Below are 21221 nucleotides of genomic sequence, written 5' to 3' on the forward strand. Positions count from 1 at the left end.
ACCTTCACACGTGCGATGGTTGCCTGAAATTGGTAAAACATCATTGAGGTCAGAGAAGGACTGGTCTCGAAATGAGGAAACCCACGTTTCAAGGTCCTACGATACACGGTTTCCGAGATATTTGCACCGCAATGCACTGCAATGAACTGCACCACACCAGGGTGAGGCGGCAGGTGGGGAGAGAGCACAGAAGATCCCAGTATGCAGCAGCACACAAGCTATCGGCTCCCCCTCAACGTCTGCTCTGGGGTATGTCAGCCAGCCACGCGCAGCCATTCTCAGTACAGTTTACTTCAGAGTGCAAAGCACATCAAGCGAGAAGCGAATCGGAACCACGACCTACAGGATCATTGATTTACAACAACTGATGAGTGTTGCCAAGTCTGTCTACATAACCCGTTCGCAGAACGGGTACATTTTGCTAGTAAACAATACAAATAAATCAAAGAAAATAAGGAGACAAGATAAACTGTGGCTTGATCAATGACCACTCCATCTCTTAGCAATGAGACATGCTCCAATATAACAGAAACTGGTTATCAGAGGACTACAAGGTAATAGCCCACAAATCTATCCCCAAAAACATAAAACTCATACAGGCCCACTGATTGGTAACAGAGAAGGTATCAGTGTGCCGCACAAGGAATACCTCAAAATCTCAACGTCACACCCGACAACTCAATCCAACCTCGGTTTCCTGCTTATTTACAGAACAATCTCATAAAACCCAGCCTCATACAACCCAGCCTCCAGAGAACATTTCTTCAGCATAATTGATAGAACAAAAACACCTTACTATCTTCCGAGATTACCACTTTGTCTAATGAACAAATATTTATCAGAGCTAAAAAGCATGGAGCGCCTACAAGGCCAGCAGCCACCTCAATCAAATGGAAATGGAACCAGGCCACAATGTAGTCTCAATCTTGTGCAAAGAAAGCACAATAAACACCCAATTCGGATACTAGGGACAATAAACATACCAATGCAATAAACTCCAGATGCCCAAAGGCCATAAAACCACCAACTGAAGAACTGAAGAAACTGGATAACACTAAACCTTGAAGAATTTGTAAATCTAACTCGGAACGATTAAGCCAACACCCCCATGAATCAGATCGATTCAGAAGAAAGAGAGCAACAAGATGGTTTCAATCCCTTTTAAGAACCCCAAAAATAGAACACTGGAAAAAACATGGAGGAAACATGATAAGCAACATGACAAAGCAGCATACCAAAGACAGAGCCACCATTACAAAGCAGAAATTCTTAATTACTGCTCCGAACGGGTCAGCAATGCCGATCAGCCAGAGAAAGAACTCTACCAAATCATTAATGAGATTAGAAACCGTGAATCTTGCAGCACAGCAACGACCCCAAATAAAACTACTTCTGAAATAAAGTATTAAATACAACATGCGGCAAAGACACATTAAGGAACGGACGCAACATTCTAATCCCTGAATAGAACAATCATCCCACAACCCCTGAAATGAATCAATTTAAAATCATTAACTGACCCAGACTTTGAAAAAAATGTTAAACTGAGCAACAAAGCCTTCTGAGAGACAAGAGAATTCAGCAAAGGAACGAGAGGTAGTGGAGAGAGTATTAATGAAAGTAGGAACATTTTGCGATTACAAGTAAAGATAGAAGAAAGGGGAAGATTAAAAGAAGCAGAAGGAAAGAGGAAAATGAGAGAAGATGATCAGAAGGAAAGAATACGGTAGCAGTGATCATAGAGTTATCAGGAACAGAAGAGACAATTAAATCCAGAGAAGAACCAGAATTATGAGACAGGGAGAACAGTACTGGACAAGAGGACAGGATTTAAGCAGGGAAAGAAAGGGAGAGGATGCAGGTGTTGCCACTAGGTGGAGCTTAAAGTATCCAAGAAGAAAAGAAAGGAGAAAGGACAGGAGAGAATCTAGATTGTCACAGAAAGAGAAAAAGGGGACCAGGAGGACAACAGATGACCAAAAATGAATGGAAACCAAAATGGAATGTGAACTTGGAGCTGAACTAGGACCTTCCAAATTCAAATAACTTTTACAATGGAAATTGACACTGTCAGTGAAAGCTATGGCTTACTTGAGACAAATATGTGTTATAAAATCTCGCATGACGTTTACTGTGTCCCCCTTCCTGAAAACTTCAAATGAATTTAATAAGTTAGCAGGAAGTACTTGCAAATAATAATCAGCAAGTTCTGCAGAGAAAGGCTCACTATCTGCCTTCACCACTATGGTAAGTTGTCAAACTTTGGAACATGCTACAATACAGGGCCGCTTCGAATTGCAAATGAAATCATAATAAATAAGAAAGTCTGGCTTTTCAACACATAATCAACAGAAATTAGTGAACACTTGAACAGTGGAAGCAGCGCTTCTCAATCGAAGAACTACCACTTATTGACTTGTCCCACCTCCTGCCCCAATCTTTCTCAATCATCTTCATAACTTTGCTTTGCCAACCTACTTCCAAACTTGTTTACATTGGTCGTGTCCCCACCAATTTTTACCCATAGCCACACAATGAATTAAGATACCAAAGGTTTACAAGGGACACCCAGGTCTTGTTGGCAGTGTGAGCGGGGGATTCCTTTTTTTGGCACTCGACCCTCCTCCTTCTCAACATGTCGTTCGAATATATTTTTGATTATTGATCACAGACACGTGGCTTTATGGGCCGAACCAATAAACCAGGAAGCACCATCTTGGAACGAGGCAATCTTGGCAAGGTGGCTGCTCATCTCTGACATAGATTCCTCTTGTTTGCATCTGAGACCCTTGGCTCTTTCTCACCATCTCTTCTGGTCTCCCTTCTTGTAAACAGCCTCCTTTCTTGGTTATCGTGCAGAGAACAACTGATGAGTTTGAAAGCACCTCCTGCTCTTGTGCCAGCTACCCACATCATTCTGGGCTACGAATCTGTTCCCATGAGTTTCAAAGTCTCAAGTGGCTATGATAAACATCTGGGGGTGAGTGTCTGTGGGCCAGGTGAGCAGACTTTACGGCAGGATGCTCTGGGGTATCTCTTATATATTACCTCTATAATCAGCATTGCGGGGCAGGTATTCCCAAGCCCTCACAGTCTTTTAGAACCTCCTTACCAAACTGTCCACGTGTGACTTCAACACAATTAACTGTTGAATACAAAACTCGCTGAAATTAATATTGATCTTCACAAGATGTACCAACACACACATCAGTGACAAATTAATGCTCATTTCCATGTTTCATACAATGGAACTGGTCTCCAGATAACAATATTTGGTAAGTGCTAGAGCAACCCGTTTTAAGGTCACTAATTGTATTGATCAATTGGTTTAATTCAACACCATTGCCTTGCACGCTTATGCTTCAAATCCGGTTGACTGCATGGTTCTTTTGGGAATCATCATGACCAAGTCTTCATACTTGGCATGCGGCCAAAAATGTCCATACCTCTGCAGGCATGCTTTACTGTCACCAAACACTGCATAGAACAGTAGAACAAATATGGGAAATTGCAATCAAGTTTACAGACGAGCAGTAAAAAGTATATTTATCCACCAAGTAAAGTCAACTTGCAAATATTTTGCAGCCCATACAAATCGAGTTAATAGGACAGCCAGTCATATAAGAAAGGGTGAAATCCAAAATGTAGCTTTCTTCTGTACCTTGCGCTTAGATACATTTAAATCACAGTATGAAAGGGCCAATGGTAAATGTTGCCCATGTCTAACTCCTGTATTAACATGAGTCAGTAATACATACATGGCATAAGTGTGTAAGTGTGTATAGGGGAAAGACAAAGTCAAAACATTGGCATAAATGTATCAAACTGAGAATGACATCCTCTTGTGTTCACACTCGTAGCATTCTTTTTTTTCTCCAAAAGGTGTTGATTAACGCCACCTACGAGCCAAAACCTACAAACTAATAATAAGCAAATGCTACACTGTGAATAACTCTTCGGGCAGAACTCAAAATTGATGGGAGCTTTTTAGCTCCTCGTTATAGATTAGAAGAGGCTGGTGTGAGAAACCTGAAGGTGTCTCCCTGGCTAAACCCCGGGGATCTGTCATCCAGGTGGCCAGGACACAGCCATCGCTATTGGATCCAGTACCTGGGGTAGTCTAGTTGGATCCAGTACCTGGGGTAGTCTAGTGAGGGTGATCACCTGGATGGGGTGTCCTCGGGGAGTAGGGGTGGGACAATGATGGGTGAGACGTGGTATCCCTATTCCTTCAACACCTTTTCCCCATCCTCTTACATAGGACATTCAAAAACACTACCCCTTTCCGACACGAACACTTTTGCACAACACGAAAGACAACAGAATAACCCCAGAGCCATTTACCTGACATGGACCAATACAAGAGTCAGGCAAAGTCAGGCAATTGACCTAAATCAAACACACCTGACGGCCCTACCCTTTGCCCACAGGCAGACAGCATGACGAGACAGCTATCCAGGCCTGGCAGTTCAAGAGCAGGAGAAAGGCAGCGAATATCAAGAGGCTGACAAGGAGAGACACGACCTTGCCCTTTTTCGTGCAGACCCGCGAACCCTTTGCAGAGGGAATCATAAGAACGAGGACAATAGCCCAAGTGTGCTGCAACAGATGTCAACGGTCCACGCAGCGTGTCGACGACGCTGAAAGCGGGAGCAAGGGAAACTCCTGCTACCGTTGTACCGGCCTTGACTCCAGTTACGGGAAAAGCCAAGTGGTTCATCACAGCCGGTGAGTCGAGGGAGGGGAGAGACAATATGAGTCGGGTTGTTGTGAAAGTGGCAAGTTGAACCAAGTTCAAAGAATTGTAACAGTCTTAAGGGAGACCAGCTGCCGAGAGAACCGGCACTAGGTGGGTGCTAACTCGAGAGAGACACTGGTCGATCCCCATCTGAGTGAAACTACAGATACCAGAAGGCTGTAGGAGAGCCGCCAAGTTAGGTCAAAATGGTCATACAGGAGGTCAAGCAAAATCCCTGTACATTCGAAAGCCTTTGACCTAAGGACTGTAGAGGAAGTAAGGGAAGTGAATCCCGCCTCGTAAGAAAGCAAGGGAAGTGAACACTGCAATCATTGAAAGCAAAGTGAATGTGAAGTTAGCAAGAGTGAACGCGGTAGAGGGATGCTGACATAGAGGGAGAAAAGTCTAAAAGTCCCAATAAACAGTGTGTTGACAAGAGTGAACCCGGCGGAGGGATGTCAATGAGAACCGTTTAAAAAGATATTAAGATTCTGTGAACAGCGGAAAAGCCATAGTAAACCCAGCGGAGGGAGGCTGAAAGATAAAAAAGGGGTCAGTCCCCAAAAGAGGAGAATCCAGGGGTGGAAAGCCATCGCCCTAAAAGTGGTAAAGAAAAGCCATAGTAAACCAGACGGAGGTAGGCTGGAAGTAAAGAGGGGTCAGCGACCAGAAGAGGGGGACCCAGGGAGTGAAGAATCCTCACCTTCAGTAAAACAAGGAAACAAACATGATTGTGTTGAAGGAACTTTTGTTTTTTGGTTTGGCATACGTCAGGTCCTCGAAAGCAAGAGATTTTCAAGAGGATCGAGACTTGGCCATCGACTGCCCTGATAGCTGAAAGAGTGCTGGAAGAGCTCGAGAGTGTGCTGTGCACCAAGATCCCATGTTACCCTGTGCTTAAAAAGTGGGGAAGGAAGATCCAAGCTACTGCATCCTGACATATTTCTTATATTATTTGTCAACCTGACATATTATTTGTGAACACTTCTTTCTTTTCTTGAAAACTATCCCACACCCTTTTGTATTAGTTGTAAGGATTGGCAATAGGTTGTTTCTTAGTATAGGCTCTTTCATTTGACACAACGCCACTAGGACCGCCTGATTTTTCATTTGATGGTCAACTCTTGCTCCCATCTTATATTTAGGTTTAGATTAGGCGTTTTTCCAACCTGCATACAGTTTAATAAACACCCTTGAACTGTGATCACTTGTGTCTGTCTTTACTGTTGCCACCATGAGTTCCTTACACTGGTCATCTTGAAGACAACAGCTACCAGGAGCTACCTTTGGCTCCTCAAGCTAATTGGTGTCCATACAAATATACTTCAGTGGCATTAACTCTGGGTGACTGGGAATTTGCATGAGGGTGCATTGCGAATCTTCTAGAAGACGTTTGAACAACAAACGGTATTACTGAAAGGACAAAAGGTTCTAGTTTGCATCTCATGTGGAAGTTACATTGCAGCACCTTACCTATTAGCTCTTGGTTTTCAAAAGGTCGCTCCTGCTCATGATTTTATGCACAATACCAGAAGCTGCCTTTAACTCGTGCTCATCAATTCTTTAGTTCAATCCCTGTGACAGACACCAAAACGTAATGAATGGAAAGTTTGAAATAATCTCGACCACAGGCATTGCTCTTGGCAGCCTCAATTTAAATGTAATTGGCCCAACAATAACATTACCGTAGGGGAAAAGCCATATGCAAATCAGTCATGATCCTGCCACCAAGGGCAACTAGATCCTCCAGGCACAACGAGCAAGAAACCCACCTCTGTACATACCCCCTCTAATTTATGGAGAGCCCCAGTGGACACCAACAACTGATACAGGAAGCGTTGAGATCATCTTTTCCACTGGCATGGCTCTGGACAACTTCCATTTAATTGTTTTAAGCCTCTCGTTGCACTTGCAGAAGTGGACAGTCATATGCAAATCAGTTCTGGTCAGCCCATGAAAAGTGCTGTCAAAGTTGCTAGGCCAGGTACCCTCTGCACGGGAATAAAAGCAAAGAGGCACGTTTCAGCCCAGTGCCCCAAGCTATACCTCACTGTAGCTCTGGACAACCGGCTAAACTTTTGACTTCCAATGAGGCGAAACAGGTCTAGGGTTGCTTTGGGTCTTGTGCAGAAGAGGTATAATCTAGCAGTCTGAATGGGAGCAAACCACATTTGCACATCTTTCTCCCCCTTCTGTAATGGCACAACAGGCTGAAAGGTGATGGTTTGGAGGGATGCCCAGAGCAATGACCGTGGTTATGATTTATTCAAAAATCTTCATCACTGTATTGTATAAGTCACCCTATATGTGCCACGAGCTCCTAGGCTGCATACCAGATTGTAACAGAAAGCCTTGGCCTTAAATCTTAGAACTGCAAAGCGTTTTGTCTAAGAATAAGAAGGGGGATTGTAACATGTGGCAAGCTGCATCAAAGACCTCTCCAACAATAACACAGTGGCAAAAAGAACTGGCCTCTTCCACCAGGAAACAACAAGGGGGACAAGGGGGAGCTGACAGGAAGAGAACAAAGTGCTGCACAGGACCAGTTAAACTGGAGACAGCCGTTCCCTTTTACACCACTTAAGGAAATCAACAAAAATCAGACCGCAATCAGCGGCACTCCACGGAGCCAGGCAGGGTCGGATTGGCCCCTCAGCCTTTCGTCCCTGGGTGGTGGGGGCCGGTTTCTGGCCATGCCTGGGCTGGTTTGGAAGAAAAAAAAAAATGTTTTAAATATTTTTTTTTCTTTTTCCAAAAAGCCTTTCACCCTTCTTAGGTCGATAAAGGAGTACCAACACAGGTTGGGTGATATTGTATGCATATTTGCACTATTAAAAATAGCTTAAGCGTAAGTGCTATACAATAACATATCATTTGGCATTGGACGTCTGCTTGGATTCACAGTAATTTAGTCTACTTAGGAACAATGCTATTTGATGCCACTTCCTGTTTTGTCAAGGGGTGAAAGGTCGTGTTTCATTGCTTCCCGGGATGTCACTTTGGGGTGGGGTCACATGACATCACTTCCGGTGATGTCATCAGAGGCCAAGGGTCATGTGACGTGGGGTGGGTCACTTTTTTGAGGCGAGGGATGGGTCACTTTTTTTTGGGTGACAGGGCCATTTCTTGTCCCTGTCCGACCCTGGAGCCAGGTGCCCCAGATATTCGAGTCACAGGCATGAAGGTGGGCTTTTGGGTCACTTGTCCCTGTGTCAAGGGTTGGAGTCCCTTTCTCCTTTAGTCAGTGGTTGGGAACTCCTTGATTCTAGGGTAAAGTCCTTGCAGTCAGTGGGAGATCACCGTTTCCATCACAGTGAACAGAAAACTCTAATCTCTTCGAAAAACAGGACGCTGTCAAATGGTTGGGAGCAGCGATGGAGGGAGAGCCGTGGGTGCCCAGCTGAAACTGCAGGGAAAGACTAGTGTGTAGGCAGCGTTCTAGGTACCGACATCGAGTGAACTGGGGGAGTCAACTTCCCTTACTGATCCTCATCTCCAGAGCTATTACTTTGCTTGCCTCTTTGGTTTCCCACCTCCTCACTGTCTAGGATTTTGTGTCTTCGGTCTGCACCTCAGTGCTCGACTGTGCATCCCTCCCCTTGCCCCATCTATCATCAGCTTGCAGCTGAGTTCAGTCTTTTGGCTGCTTTGTGTGTTGGGCATGGCCCTTCTGGTATTTTTTTTCAAACTGCCACTCTGCTCTGAGGTTGTCCTATCCTGTAGGTTGGTCCTCGCCTTTCTGGCATTCATCTGTAGAGTTATCCACCGGACTTAATATGGCCTGTGGCTTCCTCCACCTGCCATCCACCTACCTTCCCTGTCTTCCCACCATCTGTTTACAGCTTGGTCCTTTGGATGCCCTTTGAGATGGGGCCTTCTATCTCTAGGTTTTCCACCTTCTGAAAGCTTCTTGCCTGTGGCCCCTCCCAACCACTCTCCATACCATCTGATTGCAGGTTGGTCCTTCGGCTGCCCTGTGGGTTGTCCCCACACCTTCAGCGTTATTCCATCTGCAGACATCCCCGGTTAGGAGTTCGTCTTAGACCCCTTCCATCTACCATTCTTTCCATAGGACTACGGCTCCTCTCTCTAGCTGCCTTGTGGGATGTGCCCCGGCTCATCTAGCATTTCTCAGTCCAACCAGGCATTTAAGATAAGGAACTGGCATGAGGTCCCTTCCTTACCGTCCTACTGCAGCTTTCTGCTTGGGCTGGGTCCTGCCCCGTTGTCGTTTTTACATCTGCCCTGGGATCCACAGACAGGAGCTGGCGTGTGGTCTTTCTCTTGCTGTCCCTCTCACCATTTGACTTTTGGCCTCTCCCACCAGTCTTTCTTTCTATATGACTCTGGCTGCCTTGTGGTTTGTGTTTGTGTCCTGATCCTTTGGCGCCTTCTGATCACGTTTTCTTGGTGAGGAGTTATTCTGAGGTCCTACCCACCCTATTTACCAGCTGTCTGAATCTCGGCTTCCCAGCTGCTTTCAGGTTGGGCTCTGCTCTCCCTTTTCCTTTTCCTTCTCCTGTACTGGTAGTCTTTCTTGACAAGGGCTTTATTTCCTTTGTTTTGTTCTGCCCATGTCCAGCTCTGTGCCCCTTCCCTTGCTGCTTTCCTATCTCTGCATTATGTTGTTCTCTCCTATATTGCGCCTTATTTAGCCCTTCTTTCGCATTAAAGAGCTTTGTTTACATTCTCCTGAAAGATTGTTCCTTCTTACTTTCTGCCGATCAATCGATTTCCTCTTGTTTTGCTTTCACTATGCATATACCTGTCGATGTGACCTCCAGTTCTTTTACTGTCCATCCAAACTCTCCTAAATTCAACAATCTAATTTCTGTTCCATCTTCCAACCTTCCTCCTTCTTTTTCCGTTGGACTCCTAAACACATTGGTCTGTGTGCAATAAAGCTCACTCTAGTCTCGATCTTTTATTCTGCTTAAGTCTTTAATTTCTCGGCATTACTGAAACCTGGATCACCTCTCTGGACAATGTGGTTCCATCTGCCTTTTTTTCCAATCCAGTTCTACTTCCTTTTTCCATTCTCCTTGCCTTAATTGACCTGGCGGAAGCACTGGCATTCGATTTCATTCTTCTTTTATCCCTCTCCCACTTCTGCTCTCCCATCCTTTTCGTGTTTGGAATATAATTTTGTCTCTTTTTCCAAGCCTTACTCACTTTCTTTTCTCACCATTTATCTTCCTACTGGATGTTTTCTTCATTTTGTGATTATCTTGACATCTTACAGTCTTCTCTTTTTTCTTTTGCATTTCCCATCTTTTTACTTGGCTACTTTAATCGTTATCTTTCTTCCACTCATGCTCTTTGGCCACTTCTGTCCCCGCTCATCTCTAATGGGCTATCCTCCACCTGCTCACACTTCGGGCTCTACCCTTTTTTTGGTCTTTTCATCCATTGACTATCTCTCCTATTGTTGCTAGCCACTTTTTTATGCTGACCATGCTCTCATTTCATTTTCCTCTTCACGCTCCCATCCTCCTTCTCTTCCAGCATCCTCTAACTCGCCATCTTTTTGTAGTCCTAATCTCGGGAAAAGTAATCCCTCGGCTCTTCTCTTAGCCAAAACCTCCTACTATTCTGGTCTTATTTTTCAATTCTCCCCTCACCCTCGAGGTCTCTTCCAAATGGTGGATTGCTTACTTTCTCCTCCCTCTCCAGATCGTACTTCTCTTTCTTCCCTCTCTGCTCTTAATTTTTCTAACTGTTTCTCCTCCTCTAGGATCTCACAACTACAAGCTCCCTTACCTTCCTCCTCCACCTTTCCTTTTCCTGTCTCTTCCACGATTTTCCATTCTTTTTTGTTCTCTTTTACTGCAGTCTCCGATTCTGAGACAGCCACTATTCTTTCCAGTTTCCATCCTACCACTTCCCCATATGACCCATTTCCCTAGCTTTTTTTGAAAGACTCCAAACTCTTTCCTGTAATTCTTACCTTTCTTCTCTTATTAACTCTTCCTTTTCATCTTTTTCTTACCCCGCTGCCCTCAAGCATGTCATAATAATGCCCATCTTGAAAAGGCCTTCTCTGGATCCATCTCTCCCTTCTATCTATCGCCCAATCTCCCTTTTTCCTCTTTCTTTCTAAGCTACTATCACTATCTTCACTGCCACTCTCTCCTTCTGCTTGACCAATCGGGCTTGCGTCCCATGCACTCTACTGAAACAGCTTTAATTCACATCACTAACTCGCTCCTCACTGCCAGTCACTCCAAGCAGTCTTCTATCCTTACGCTTCTTGGTCTCTCTGTGGCGTTCGACACTGTCAATCACCCTACACTTCTTCTTTCTTCACCCTCTTTTCTTGGATTTTCTGGCTCAGTCCTTCAATGGTTTTCTTTGTATTTTTCCAATCACACCTTTTCTATTTCTTGGTCTGTTACTATTCTCCTTCCTCATCTCTCTTATGTGGGGTTCCCCAAAACTATTCTAAGCCCCCTCCTTTTATCTCTGTACACGTCCTCTCTGACATCTCTACATTTGGCCTTTCTTTTCATTTATATGCTGATACACTGCTCTTCCTCTCCTTTTCCGATTTTCTGACATTCTTCATACGTATCTTTTTGCATGTTTAAACACAATCCAACAATGGATGAATTATTGCTTTCTTCGTCTGAATTCCCCCAAGACTCAAGTTCTTTTCTTCTCGGCTTCTTGCACCCTTAATCCCCTTGTTTCTGCTCTCCCTTTTCCTCCCGCTGTACTGACTTTTTCTAAATTTGCTTGCAATCTAGGCAGAACTTTTGATTCCCCTCTCTCTTTTCCCAACACAATAACTCTACTGCCCATAGCTGTTGGCTCCAACTAAGATTCACCCTAGATTCATCTTTGTTTGCCTCTAAAACCCTTATCTCTGCTTTCATTTCCCCCCTCGTCTTTTCTACGGCTCTTCCCTTCTGTTTGGTCTCCCTCCCTATCAGCTTGCCCCTCTTTGATCTGTCCACCATCTCTCAATTCAAACTTTACTTTCTCTTCCTCCACGTTCGTCCATTTTCTCAGGTCTTATCTCACTGTCCTGGTTGTCTTTTGAATCACGTCTCCTCTTTAATTTTGTATGCATTGTATTTAAAACTCTCTATGGTCTTGCGCCACCCATATCGGTCTTCTCTTATTTCCTTCTATTCATCTCCCTGTTCTCTCCATTCTCAGTCTTTATTTCTTCTTGCTGTGCCAAAACTTCCTTGTGCCGCCTCCTGGTTTCGATCCTTCGCTCTTCTTGCCCCCAAGTATTGGAACTCCCTTCCTCTTCCAATCCGCTGTTCTCCCTCTTTACCAGTCTTCCACTCTCAACTTAGATATGTTCTTTTGTCTGCTCCTTCATAATTCAATTTGATTATTTTCTTGATCTGCATTAACAACTATTATTGTACCGTTTTTCCTTTTGGTCGTCGCTTAGGTGTACGCGCATTATAAAAATCAATATAAATACAAGACTGCATCCAGAATCACCCATTGCCTTCCGATTTGCCCAAGTAACTTTAATGGTCCTCATGTGTGCCCATCACTCTCATTGACCCCAGAACTGTCCAATTTCCCTAGTTTCAGTCCATGTTACTTATTGCCCCAGTGAGTTGCCCCTTGATTTGTTCTAGCTCAATCTTATTGTCACCCATGTCACTCCTATGCCAAATCTGTTCTTCAACCCTTCATTCACAAAAGATACTTGTACACATACTCTCAAACACTTATCTGCGCAAACAAACACACATTCTTTTTTTACAACTGAACGTTGTTAGCAGTCCGGTACCTCATCTCCAGCAATGGCATCTTGATGGTGCATGCAAAGATTAAGCAAGGATAGAGAGATCAGTCACTAATCTCTTATTAGTGCCACTTTCGCTGTGACCTATGGGAGGAGTATGCCCAGATGTAGGCCCAAATCTGGTGTGCCTAGAGTCCCAACCTACACCTCACTGATGCAGGCAAAACATGCCTGGGATTGATTGTGGTCCCACACTGAAGTGGTGGCGACAAGCACTTTGGGTGGGACTGTTGCCTTTCTGCATAATTATAAGCAAGACATAAACAGTGGTTTGGAAGGTTGCCCAGAGCAAAGTCAGTGGGTTATGATGTATTCAATCCTTTGCATCTATCACTCTTCTGTGATGTGGGACTAGCTGTAAACCCAGCCACTTGACACGATATTAACATTATCTCATAGCTTCCAACAATTCAAAGTTGTATGAGAGTCCTTAAACATTCAATTGTTACTCAACCATTACAGAACATCGGGAGCAGAGGAGAGGGGTGGGGGTAAATCGATCCATTTTTTGGTGGGACACAGTAGTAATCAAGCCATTTTTTTTTTCTAAAGAAAGCTAAAATGAGAGTAAGTTATTATGTGAGAGTTGGAAACCCAACCCTTTACATCTTAGCTTCATTCTTCACAGGGAATCACAAGAGGACCGACCATAAATTAACATGACTCAGTGCAGAGTCCTGTGCACACAGCCACATTCTCTCCCGGTGTGTGTTCCCTTGACCCCGCAAGGACTCCATAGCTCCCACATGGGATTATGGGGGACAAACAGCGCAAGTTACAGTGGGGGTGAAATGGAGGATATTGTTGAGCATGCACAGCGTTAGCTTAAGCTCATGGTGAGTGCATTGTGTCCATCATTTGAGAACTGGAGATTGTGCACCAGGAAGTGGGATGATCCCCCCTTCCATTGACTGCCATTTGAGAAAAGTACATTTGTATATGGAGAAAGTTACAAATTGTTGTAAAATATTTTGGGCCAAACCCTCGTGAGTCTCCCTCAAAAATCATGGGACCTTCGGATACTTATTGGTTTCAGTGTTATTTCCCACCTCGTGTCAGGGTTGAGCTACCTCCCCTGCACCCAAGTTTTATTTACCTAATTTGTTTATAATCCATCTTTACATTTTAGGTGTGCACTTACACTATTTTTCTGCATGTTTCCTTACAGTGGCATTATCGGCAAAGACAACACGAGAGTACAATTTTGTGGGAATACAAGCATGTATGACTGTGCAGCTCTGGTTCCACAGCATCTGTGGGCCTTCTTTTTGTGAACTTATTGTTACTTTCTACTTGTCCGTTTTCTCTCAGATGGTGTAACAATACCTTGGAATGCACAATTCCATACAGTTTGGTATGCTTTGAGACGTGAATTGAACGCCATTGTCTGAAACTAGGTACTTTGGTTAGCAATCTCACCTGAAAACGTCTTGAAAGCCATTGAGCGTGGAGGAAGCAGTGAGTTCACCCATGAAGAATTTTTCTAGCCAGTGTGAGGTATTATCAGTCACTATTACTGTGTACTTCTATTCAAGAGAAAAGCTATCTAATGTTAGGGTGACCATACGTCCCTGTTTTGCTGGGAATGTCCCAGAATTGGGCCCCCAGTCCCAACAGTTTTTCTAAATTAAAAACCGTGTGATCACTAGGGTGGGGGGAGCCGAGAATTTGATAGCGGCTAGTCCTACATTTATGTCTGTGGCAGTCCAAGTTTTTTATTTTGAAACTCTAGTTACCCTATCTAATGTACACAAAGTCCACATGTAGGGGCATGAAGTTAACCTTTTGGCAGTATTGGCCCGACCGCCAGCCACTGCAGTCTTCGTCGGGCAGCACCCAGCAGACACAATCCAGCCTCTCAACTCACTGACCACCGCTCCATTACTTTGCCGGGCAACACCCAGCAGACGCAGCCGGCTGTCTAGGAAGCCCTGCCCGCAGCACGTACCTGCTCATTAGCACGCGCGCCTAAGCATAATTTAGCTCCTTAACATGAGGGGTTTAAAAAAAAAAGTAATGTCCCCACCTGCTGGTCAAAATCTAGAAGTTATGGGCCCCTACACTTGTTAAACACCCTCGATGACTTTAGGCCTTTTACTCGGTTTTCAGGGCCCTTACCTCCTGTTACAACTCTCATGTTTGGTCTATAAGGCTTAATTAGTGCCTTGAGAGTGTCCATTGTGCACTCTCATTGGCCAATTTGCAAACTATATGAACCAGTACAGCCCGCAGATCATTCAATATATCTTCTTTTCCATGTTAATGGATCACAGCCTTGAAAAGTGTGTATTTCAGTAAAACACTAACCACCCAACTCCAGTAGCAGAAATGGAGATTAAAAACTCAAGCACACATTATGACTGCTGGATTTGATGTAAGCCCAATATTGCTGGATCTGGAACAAGACAAATACCAAATTGCCACTAGGGTGAGGGCTACTAGTGTGCCAAAGGTACCAAAAGCTTTATAGACCCACACCTAAGGCCATACAGGATATTATGAGCTGTTATGGCTTAGTAAATGCCTTGGCTTAACAAAGACCTTTAACACTGTCTGCAGGGCCAATAATACACGGTATGTCCCTCAGGCCAGCTTAGTAAGGCTTACTTAACTATTCTCTTTTCCAAGAAAGAAGGATGGAGCAATATCCTGGACCCACAGCTATGTCCCCTCTCTAAGCGTGGTCCCTTGTTGCAGTATGGACCCAGGATCTCCCGTAGAGCACTGTGTGGCGAAGAGTTTGGCACAGTGAGCAAAGAGAAAGACAGGAACTTGAGTGTGTGGCCCATTAGTTCAGGCATTCAGTTCTGTGTTATTTAGGTATCTTAGCATGAAGCAGTTTAATAGGTTACAAGAATGGGCTGCATACTATTGGATGTGCATCAATCCTCTTGATGGGCAATATTAAGTTGGGAAGACATGATCATAGTACCTGAAAAGACGGTAAAAGTGTACACAATGATTAGGGTGGGGCACGGTGTGATGGATCAGCAAAGGGCCAATTGATCATCAGATGATCCTCAAATCAATTTTCAGAAATTGATGTCTGTAAAGCAGTTGGCGCTGCATCTGTTTCCTTCCACATCTTGATATAGCCCTACACGGGTTGTCTTAATGTGCCTAAGTATGTGCTTCAGCTAGTTATTCTGAGGGTAAATTGGGGACAAACTGAGAACTCTGACCCAGTTTAGCATACATGTCAACTTTTTAGACCACCCAATGGGGATATTTTGCGGCAGACAGCGAGAAACTGATTTTGTCCGTTGACTTGCATTAGGGCTAGTGATATTTTAGGAAGGAGAAAATAAAATATTAGCATTTTTGTCAACACAAATACATCAGTAATCTCCTTCCTAAATAGAGAGGGTTGGCAAGAACTGCGTTGCCTCATTTTCATGTTTTCGTCCACAAGTCACGTTGTAACTAATCAGGACAGGCATTGGTGGATTTTGTGTGCCACTTCGGCAAAAACATACCCCCTCCGCCGCACTCAATGTACTTAACGGAGACGGTTTTCAAAAACAAATCCGCGGCATGTTACACACATTGTTGGCATGATGCCTTTTATCCTATTCAAAGCAATAGCTGCACATGCACAATTAACAACAAAGGCTAAACGGGTGCTGTGTGTGCAGAACAATGTGATGCGCTACAGACCTTCGTGCTGTATGGCATGTGTTGAGATGGATTGATGTGTTGCCTAGCAGTGTTAATGTGCGGTCGGTGCTCTTGAATAGATGTAATGGTTTCTTATTAGTGGGGACCTGTGCCTCCCCTTTTGCGGTCACGAAGTTAAGTTTACCTGGCAGGAAAAAGTGCCTTTATTATAAATCACCCAACAGAAACAGCTGCGAGCCGCGTTGGCATCGGGTAGTTTCCTAGACAGTTAGTTCCGGTGTTCGCGGCCGTTCAGTCTCCGTGCAGCAGCGCCCCACTTTGCTGGCAGCCACACCTTTGAGTGAACTGTAGACTGAAATCTTTCACTTTCACAACAGCAACAAAGAAACAGCATGGGCGGAGCCAGCCAGCGTGCACCAATTGAAAATAGCAAAGATTGGTTACTATGCACGGGTGAGGTCAATGTTTCTCCTTTCCTAATGAGAAGGACTTCCCCCAGGTCCTAGAGTCGGTATCGTTAGAAGGCTACTTCAACTGTGAGAGCATACATGCCGGTTCTTCCATAAACGAGTGCAGAAACTAGCCATTCCTGGCTGATTCTCTTCAACTGCATCGTTTGTACTTCCTTTCGGTTTTCTAATTAATGGCTGTACCAATTCTAAAGTTACCGAGGTCGTCATTTGTAAATTCAGTATTTTATTGTCATAGCATGGGAATGTTCTAATAGACAATATTGTGACCAAGGGGAAACACCAAATTAGCCCAGCTCACGTTGCTCCTCTACTGCTACCCCGTTCTACATGCCCTCTCCAATTAACACGTTTACAACTAGGTAGACAACAATATTACACACGAATTCATTTTCATTATGTTAATTATTGTGTAAAAATAGGGGGCGTGGCTTGGATGGCCACGTAGGAGGCTGTGCCTTCACGGAGCTCCGCAGATCCTGCATTGATCCTGGGGAGATGGAGCGCGCGCGGTGACCGGCCGCCGCTGCAAAAATACACACACGTGTATGAATGTTGCGGCGATATTCGCTGAAAGTTTGGTGCGTGGGGAATGCTCCGAGCTCGAGTTATCCTCACCGTGTTGCAGTGGGTCCCGGACCGCGGACACAGACAAAATGGCGGCCAGCACAAAGAAGATGACGGGAGCCGCGAGGGAGCCGATGCGGTCTTGGGCTTGAAACTGGTGAGACCCCAATAACGAACTTTACGCTTGCCGCCCGAGACAAGATCGAAGAGCGGAGCGGGAGTGAACACTGTGGGGACAAGACAGTCTCGCGGGCAGTGGGCAGCTGAGATCCCGCTGGGCGACTTGCTATATGCCCAAGCAGATATATTGTTGCCGCGTGAGGGGGAAAGCCAATGCGGTCCTCGCTGGCAACAAGGTCGCTGTAGAGCACTGGGGGATGCGCTGGGCCCCCCCCTGATGACGTTAGGAGCAGTGGAGGATGTGCTGATAGACACCAACCCCCAAGTTAAGTGTGCACTGGCACTGTGCCCGCACGCGGAGGGGGTGGCACGAGCTTCTTGAACGGGCTGATTTGGACTCCTGGAAGCCCCTTGCACCCACGGGGGCCCCCCCGGAATATTGGAACGGAAGCCCCACAGTGAGGTCCACCCCACAAAACGTAGGACGCTGGGTTTGTGAACTTGAAGCACCAAGGCACCGTGGAGTGCTGTTCATGGACGGCAGGGCCCAGTAATTCAACGCCAGGGGTGCGGGAGCACGTGGAGCATGTGGGAAGACGCAGCCCACTCGGGGCGTATGCCGCAGGCGAGCGCAGACTTGCACAGCGGAGGGTGAGCAGCGACCACGCGAACAGTGCAGCGAGGGGCAGCACGGTGAGACCGTGCCCAATTGTCGCGACAAGATGTCCACCAAAGCGGTGAGACCCCGGGTCAAGCAGCCCACGATGGAGGCCTACACCAAGTCTCCCCCGAGCGCCCCTGCGGCGGCGGGAGACCCACCGGGCACAATCCAGGAGGTGCTGGCAGCAATCGCTGATTTGAAGGTGGCTTGGGAAACGAAGCTGGGCCTAGCCATGAAGGAGCTACAGGTGGGCTTGGACCTCAAGATCGGAGCGGTCCAGGAAGAGGTGAACCTGCTGCGACAAGACGTGCGAACGATCGCAGAGCGCACTGGGGCACTGGAAAAGGAGTTGATCCCGAACACGGAGGCGTGCGCTTCACATGCTAAGGAGCTGCATGCTCTAGTGCAGCGAGTTGGCAACTTGGAGGACAGAGCGGAGCAAGCGGAAGGGCGAGCCAGACGCAACAACATTCGTATAGTGGGTATACCAGAAGGAATTGAGGGTCCGAACCCCACGGAATACGTCGAAACCATGCTTTTGCAGGAGATAACTGGCGGGGTGCTGACCCAGGGGTTTGCGGTAGAAAGGGCGCATAGGGCCCTGACCAGGAGACCGGCCCCGGGGGCCCCCCCACGGCCGCTGATCGCGAAGATCTTGAATTATCGTGACCGCGAGAAGATCCTTGAATTTTTCCGGAAAGGAGGAACGATAGAAAGGGGGTCAGCGAATATAACGGCATACCCGGACTACACGCTCCTGGTGCAGCGGAACCAAATGAACTTTGGAGCGGTAAAGAGGAGGCTCAGAGAAGCAGGTCACCGCTACATGTTGCTCTACCCCGCCAGGCTGAAGGTATTTTACAAGAACAAATCCCTGTTCTTCGAGACTCCTACTGAGGCGATGGATTGGCTGGACTTGCAGGGCCAACTTCAAGAACCGGATGCCCAGATGGAAGCGGCCGAGGATAAGTAGCACGTAACAAGAGCACCCTAAGTGCCATAGTTATGACACTGGGACTAGAATATAGAATGATGTTGTGCTTGTGGTACGGAAGCCAAGGTAGTTGCCGGCGGGTCCCGTCGGACGCGCCTCTCCTGACATAGATGACAGAGTTCCTGGGAAGCGCTCTCTGACCCCAATAGTAGTTTATTTAGTTAGGTCACTGTTAGATTGGTGACGCCCTACAGGGTCCTTGTTCTCGAATACGGGACAGGTCCAGAAGTGGGTAGGCCTGAGATCCAGGGATGGAGCTGGGCAACTGTTGGGGGTTGGTAGGAAGGGGGGAGGGAGGGAGTTGTGTGCTGTGGGGTGGATGTGGGGGAGGGGGTAAGGGGATTCTGTTTGTAACTCATTGGGAAAGAGCCGAAAAATTAATCAGTAACAGGAGCATCGGGAGTAAGGTTGGGATGGGAATGGCCAGAACAGATGGCGTCGGGTAATCTCAAAGTTGTGACCTGGAATGTACGGGGCCTCAACAGCTACCTGAAACGGAATAAAGTGATGCTGTACTTAAAGAGAATGCGCATAGATATAGCCCTGCTGCAGGAGACACACCTTACCAGAGAGAAGCAGGAGATGGTTAAGAAGAAATGGAAGGGCACTGTGGTGGGGGCTGCGTACTCGGCATATGCTAGAGGGGTCATCACATGGGTGGCGCCGCATGTGCCGTTCCGAGTGCTTAGCTCCACGGCAGACTCGGAGGGCAGGATGGTGGTGGTGACGGGCCTCTTGGAGAACAGAGAAGTGCACATTGTAAACGTGTATGCCCCCAATAACGATACGGCAGCTTACTTTAGGACTCTTTATGGTACACTGGGGTCCCTGGCAGGGAGTACGGTAGTGTGGGGGGGGGACTTTAATTGCACTCTGAATCCTAAGATGGACAGATCAATGGACAGGGCGGGAAAAACGGCGCCGGCGGCCAGAGCGCTGGGAACATTATTGAGAGACCTAAACTTAGTGGATGTATGGAGGAGGATGCACCCAGAGGATAGGCAATATTCACACTACGCAGCGCCACATAATTTGCACACCAGGCTTGATTACATATTTGTAACGGCCGAGATAGTAGGAGACATAGTGGGGGCGGAATATAGGGCCCGAGTATTATCTGACCACTCGCCCCTGGTAGTGGAATGGAAACACCAGCCCCCAAGACCGCTGATCCCGACATGGAGGCTCAGGACCGAGGCGCTACAGGACGAGGGGTTCCGGGAGGGCCTACGGGATTCCATTGAGGAATACTTTGATATAAACACGGGCAGTGTACGTTCGATGGGCACTCTGTGGGAAGCGTTCAAGGTGGTGGTGCGCGGGGTGGCCATTTCTAAGGCTAACGGGCTCCAGGGGGGTATAGAAAAGGAACTCCAAGCAACGGAAAGGGAGCTGGAAGACCTCACGCGGTGTGAAAACACCGCTCATGACGACAGAACTAGGATAAAAGAATTGCAGACTACCTGCAGTGAACTCTGGGACAGGCTGTGCAGACTTAATCACAGGAGATATACAGAGAGGATACATGCAGGTGGCGACAAGCCAGGCAGACTGCTGGCCTGGCTATATAAGAGTGAGACTCCCCGCTCGGTGATCAGTGAGGTCAAGGATGATGGAGGTTGCATGTGCAACACCCAAGTGGAGGTAAACGAGCAGTTCCATAAGTTTTATAGGCACCTGTACATGGACACAGGGGAGGATATGGGTCAAGTTATACTTGACACATTGGAGGACATAGAGTTGCCCACTCTTGATGACCTAGAACGCGCAGAATTAGACGCACCTGTCACCTCAGATGAGCTGGAGGTAGTGATCAAGAATTTGCCCACATGCAAGGCACCTGGTTCAGACGGATTGCCTACTGAGTTCTACAAAACATATAAGCAGGAGCTGATCCAACCACTGCTAGCTACTTTCAACGAGGCCTATGAGCAGGGCGAACTCCCGTTGTCCCTCCGCGAGGCTGTGATCATCCCACTTTTGAAGCCAGGGAAGCCAGCCGACGAGTGCGGATTTTATAGACCACTGTCCATGCTCAACCAGGACAGCAAAATACTCACTGCGGTGCTGGCCAACAGGTTGAAGAGGGTGATTGGGAAGCTGATACACCCAGACCAGACAGGTTACGTCCCAGGTAGAAACATTACAGATAACCACAGGAAGCTACACCATGTTATTGACCAGACTGAAGGGGATTCGGGCGAGCTAACCATAGTGTCACTAGACGCAGTCAAGGCTTTTGATTCAGTAAGATGGCCCTGGTTGAAAGCGGTCTTGAA

At 46.5% G+C, this 21221-nt stretch overlaps 1 protein-coding gene across 12 annotated transcripts in view; it reads right to left on the reverse strand.

Moving 5' to 3' along the window:
- The window catches only part of NEK3 (NIMA related kinase 3), a 493231-nt gene extending 476759 nt beyond the window's left edge, over positions 1–16472 (reverse strand). For 6 of the 12 annotated variants that reach the window (XM_069640020.1, XM_069640012.1, XM_069640009.1 and 3 more), the window contains exon 1: positions 16315–16468. The gene's annotated coding sequence lies outside the window, so the exon portion shown is untranslated. Of the gene's footprint in view, positions 1–16314 lie in introns of all 12 variants that reach the window. The other 6 variants (XM_069640019.1, XM_069640013.1, XM_069640010.1 and 3 more) reach the window with 3 other exon arrangements.
- Positions 16473–21221: the final 4749 nt, after the last annotated feature.

This window comes from Ambystoma mexicanum, chromosome 7q (assembly GCF_040938575.1).
Source record: "Ambystoma mexicanum isolate Mex_15411 chromosome 7q, UKY_AmexF1_1, whole genome shotgun sequence".
NCBI lineage: Eukaryota > Metazoa > Chordata > Amphibia > Caudata > Ambystomatidae > Ambystoma > Ambystoma mexicanum.